The sequence below is a fragment of the Peromyscus leucopus genome, chromosome X, assembly GCF_004664715.2.
Source record: "Peromyscus leucopus breed LL Stock chromosome X, UCI_PerLeu_2.1, whole genome shotgun sequence".
Taxonomy (NCBI): domain Eukaryota; kingdom Metazoa; phylum Chordata; class Mammalia; order Rodentia; family Cricetidae; genus Peromyscus; species Peromyscus leucopus.
Genome location: NC_051083.1, coordinates 104124823 through 104130358, shown reverse-complemented (window position 1 = coordinate 104130358; position 5536 = coordinate 104124823). Strand labels below are relative to the sequence as shown.

Below are 5536 nucleotides of genomic sequence, written 5' to 3'. Positions count from 1 at the left end.
ATGGTAAGTCTGTGGAACTGGCCTTCAAGAAAGGCAGACTGAGCCTCCCAGGCATAGGCTGCCCTTGGCTAGGGCTGCCGTCTACAGATGAAAATTCTTTCGTCACAGACACTTCCATTCTGCTCTTATAGCAATCCCATTGATTAAATCAGTCCCTCGGGTCACCTCAGAAACTCTTTCTTACATAGAATGAGGTCATCATGGAAGAACCCACAATACCATTTAAGTTGGTGTTTATTGACCATCTGGGCCCTAGAGCCCAGGCAAATCCACATACCAAAGGAATTTCATATCTTTAAGGAAGATTCTAAACCCAGGACTTCTCATTGACCAGGGACCATTAATGTATGGTTTCTGGATTACTGTGAAGGGTCCTGTTATGAACCAAAGTTCTTATTTTTTAAGTTATTTTTGTGCATTCACTTATTCTACAGTACATATACTAAAATTTGAACAAGACAGAGAAGATTAACATGGCCCTTGAGCAACGATGACATGAAAATCTGTGAGTCACTCCAGATTTTTTTTTTAAAAGAACCCTCTTTTTTGGGTGTGGTGGTTGAACCTAGAGCCTCATGAATGCTAGTCAAGACCACTACCACCCAGCCACATCCCCAGGCACAGGCTACTAGCTCTTTAAGATGCATGACAAATTGCTTGTCTTTTTGGCAGATGATCCTGAACACACTAATCCATTTGTCATGCCCCAGGCACCATTTTGAACATCTTTAGCATACTGAGCTGAGTAACAGGGAATCTTCAGGCCTCCTGAGGCCTGGAGGAGTCCTTGCCTTTATGTCAAGGGCCCTCATTCTTCTAGACCTAACGTTCCTCCGCTGTGCATGGGCTTCCTCCCCCGGGCCTTTCTGAAGGCCCCTATCCTGGAACCAACTAGGCCAGGAGAGCTGCAAGGAATACAGAGTGCTGGGGGGAGAAATCTCCCTCAAAGAAGCCTCTCCTTGTCCTTGAGCAAAGCATCAGCTATGGGAGAGATTGATCAAGATCGTTATCCATGAGTACAAGGGCACCTTTGGGTTGCTCCTTTTCTTAATAAATTCAGTTGATCTATGTTTGTTCTCTGCTTTCAAACCCCATTGTTCTGTCTTTATTTTTATTTATTTAATTTTTTTAAAGATTTGTTTAATTTTAAAAGATTTTATTTTATTTTAGGAATATAGGTGTTTTGCCAGCATGTATTCTGTGTACCAGATGCATGCTGTGCCTACAGAGGCCAGAAGAGGCCCTGGAACTGGAGTTACATATGGTTGTTAGCAGTCACATGGTGCTGGGAATTGAACGTGGTTCCTCTGGAAGAGTCATCAGTACTCTTTGTTATTTTGTCTTTTTTTTTTTTCAGAGCTGAGGACCAAACACAGAGCCTTGTGCTTGCTGGGAAGTGCTCTACCACTGAGCTAAATCCCCAACCCGGTAATCAGTACTCTTAACTGCTGAGCCATCTCTCTGCCTGCCCCAATTTATTTGCTTCTTCTTTTTTTTTTTTTTTTGGTTTTTCGAGACAGGGTTTCTCTGTGTAGCTTTGCGCCTTTCCTGGAGCTCACTTGGTAGCCCAGGCTGGCCTCGAACTCACAGAGATCCACCCGGCTCTGCCTCCCGAGTGCTGGGATGAAAGGCGTGCGCCACCACCGCCCGGCTAATTTGCTTCTTAATCAAATAAGGTGAATAAGTGCGTGTGTCTGTGTGAGTATGAGCAGGCCAGTGCAGACGTGCTGGAGGTCAGAGGCCTAGGATCGCTTGGAGCTGGAATTACAGGCTGCTGTGTTGTGGTCATCTGACGTGAGTCTTGAGAACTGAACTTCAGTCCTCTGGAAGAGAAGAAGGTGCTCTTAACCACTGAGCCGTCTCTCCAGTGTCTCTGTTTCTATTTTTAAAAGATTGATGTTATTTTAAATTGTGAGGGATGTGTGTGTGTGTGTGTGTGTGTGTGTGTGTGTGTGTGTGTGTGTGTGCATGTGCACATGAGTGTAGGTGCCCAGAGAAGCCAATCCCCTGGAGCTGGAGTTACAGGTGTTTGTGAACTGCTCAGTATGGAAGCTGAGAACTGAACTTGGGTCCTCAGCAAAAGCTGTACGTGGTCTTAAGCACTGAGCCATCTTTCCAGAACTAAACATTTGCTAAGTCTGTAGTGTCCACCCTTGAGTACTGGGATTGCAGGCAAGCATTCCAATGCCTAGTTTCTGCAGGGCTGGCATGGAACCCAGGCCTTTATGCATGCTAGACAAGCACTCTAAAGCTGGGCTGTTTTCCCAGCGCTCTCGTTGTCGTTTTGATTTCCATTTCCCCATGGCCTAGTGACAATGAGCACCTTTTTGTATGCTTCTCAGTCATATGCTTCTCTTCCTTGTAGAACTGTGTAGTAAAGGCCGGGTGGTGGTGGGGCACGCCTTTAATCCCAGCACTTAGGGGGCAGAGGCAGGCGGATCTCTGAGTCTGAGGCCAGCCTGGTCTACAGAGTGAGTTCCAGGACAGCCAGGGCTACACAGAGAAACCCTGTCTCAAAACAAACAAACAACAACAAAAAACCCACAAAGAAATGTGTAGTAAAGTCCTTTGTTTATTCCAACATCAGGCTATTTGTATTTTTGTTGTTAACTTATAGGAGTTATGTGTGATCAATATCAGATCTATGTAGATGAATTTCTAAGCGGTCTTATTAAATAAAAAACACGGAGCCAAATACAGGGGTGAAAGCCTTAGAGATCAGGGAAATAGTGAGAGCCACCAACCGCCTTACCTTTCCAGCTTCCAAAATGCCACGATTTCCTGTCTACACAGGCTTTTATTGCCTTGCTGTTCTGCTTTCTCATTGGCTCTTAGCCCAGCTACCTCATTTCCTTGTCACTGCCTATCTGTACAGACCTCCAGGGTCTCTATGGTTGGTACTCCGATTAAAGTGTGTGTCACCACGCTTGGCTCTGTTCCCTAGTGTGACCTTCAACACACAGAGACCCTGCCTGCCAAGTGATCGGATTAAGGGCATGTGCTACCACTGCCTGACTTTTGTGTTAATAGCTTGCTGTTTCCTCTGATCTCCAGGCAATTTTTTACTTATTAACATACAAATAAAATATCACCACAGATCTATACCACCTTTTAATTTGAGGTAGGGTCTCTAACTATTGTAGCCCAGAGTAGGCTGGAATTTGAGATTACCTTGTCTTAGTCCCCTGGGTCTACAGGCTGTCACCCCTAGGCTTAGACCAGATAACTTATGAGATACATGTTTACAAATACCTTCTTCCCTTCTATGGGTCCCCCCACCAAGAGACTGTGTGTGTGTGTACAAGTGTATGGAGCCAGAGATCAATGGTGTCAGGTGTCTTCCTCAGTTGCTCTCCACGTTTGTTTGTTTGTTTGTTTGTTTGTAGGCTTGGTTGTTTAGTGAACTCAGAACTCACTGATTCAGCTAGACTGGCAGGCCAGCAGGCTCCAGAGACTCTCCCATCTCTGCTTCCCCAGCAAGGGACTACAGATTGCAATACTAATGTTGACTTTTTACAGGGATGCTGCGGATCCACACTCAGGTCCTCTTTGCTTGTGGAGCAAGCAGCTTATTGACTCAACTTCCTTTCCAGAACTCACTTTTTTCCCTCTAGACAGACTGGCCTCAAACCCATATTGATCCTCCTGCCTCAGCTGGGAATACAGGAATGTTGTTACCATGCCTGACCTCTTCGTTTTCTTAATAGTTTTCTGTTGTTCTCCAAAGGTTTAAATTTGGGAGCTGGTGAGACGGCTCAGTCAGTAAAGGTGTTTGCTCCCAAGCCGGATGGCCTGAGTTCAGTTCCCCAGGATCCAATGGAAGGAAAAGACCAACGTTGAAATGTTGTGCATAGCATGGCATGTACACATGCACCAACACCAAACAAATAAATGTGATATATATTATACACACACACACACACACACACACACATAAATGTATTGATTTTTTTTGAGACAGGGTTTCTTTATGTAGCAATCAGTAACTACTTTTCTTTTTAGATTTTGTTTTACTTTTGAAATTATGTGAGTATATGTCTATGTGTGGGTACATGCACAGAAGTGCAGATGCCCTCAGAGGCCAGGAGAGGGTATTAGTAATAGCCTGGAACTGGCATCATATATGATTGTGAACGATTCAGTGTGGGTGCTGGGAAGTGGACTCAGGTCTTCTGAGAAATCAGTACAAAACCCTTAACTGCTAAGCCATCTCTCCAGCCCCCAGTGGATAACATTTTCTGAGTACTTCCATGAATTCCATTCCAGAATCTAGTGATTGCATGATTAATACAACCAACTTGGTCTCTGTCTTTGGGGCAGTTGAGTGCAGTCAAAGCAGAGGAGATAGTCCTTGGGGAACTGGGGTGAGTGTTTGTGTGACATGCAGGAGGCTTGTGTCTCCATCCTGACCCCCAGCACTTCATAAAACCGGGAGTGGTGATTCATGCCTATAATCGTAGAGAGGGAGGGTAAGAGGATCAGGAGTTCAAGGTCAAGCACAAAGTGAGTTTGAGGTCAGCCAGCCTGGAATGTGGAAGACTGTATCTAAAAGAAGAAGAAGAAAGAAGAGGAAAGGAGGCAACAGCCCTGGAGGCAGCAGCATTGGCGCTCTTGCCCAGGATCTTGTGAATGAGCAGAAAGTGTGTGGTCTTAATATGCTGAGCAGTATTTCTTAAATTAGCAAACAAGAGGGTGCCATTATACCATTCTTGAACAGTGTGTTTAGCAGCTTCTCACCCTCGTGCCCTCCACCCTGCTGATACCCCTAAATGCCCCTGGTAAACTACCTCTAATTGCTTTTCCTACTTTCGCACCCCATGTGTCCTTCTGCCTACCCCCCATCCTTCCTCATCCTCTATTTTTGCCTCTCTTGGAAATCATAAACGCTGGAAGAGGGAACATGGAAGGACATTGGAAGGAGGATTGGAGTGGCTGGTGAGGAGGGTGCAGAAGAAGGGAGGCCAGTGCTTCTGATGAAGTAGTGCTGTGAGATGGTCTGTATGTCAAATTGCTCTGATTGGTCAATAAATAAAACACTGATTGGCCAGTGGCCAGGCAGGAAGTATAGGCGGGACTAACAGAGAGGAGAGTCACTGCCAGCTGCCGCCATGACAAGAAGCATATGAAGACGCTGGTAAGCCACCAGCCACATGGCAAGGTATAGATTTATGGAAATGGATTAATTTAAGCTATAAGAACAGTTAGCAAGAAGCCTGCCACGGCCATACAGTTTGTAAACAAAATAAGTCTCTGTGTTTACTTGGTTGGGTCTGAGCGGCTGTGGGACTGGCGGGTGACAAAGATTTGTCCTGACAGTGGGCAAGGCAGGAAAACTCTAGCTACAAAGTAGGAATCCAGAAGTTCAGAGGAGCACCCAGAACTTGGGAAGCAGAGGCAGGAGGATCTGTGGGTTCGAGGCCAGCCTGGTCTAGATGAGTTCCAGGCCATCCAGGGCTACACAAAGACACCCCGTCTCAAAGACAGCACTGCTCCCCACCCCTCCCCCCGGAGCGTGGCTCTTGAAGGAGAAAGCAAG

The 5536-nt window shown here is 45.9% G+C and overlaps 1 non-coding gene across 1 annotated transcript; it reads left to right on the top strand.

Moving 5' to 3' along the window:
• Window positions 1-415: 415 nt before the first annotated feature.
• LOC114705448 lies at window positions 416-525 on the top strand. The gene has a single exon (XR_003736391.1). It is a non-coding gene; the product is annotated as a U6 spliceosomal RNA (small nuclear RNA).
• The last annotated feature ends 5011 nt before the right edge of the window (window positions 526-5536 follow it).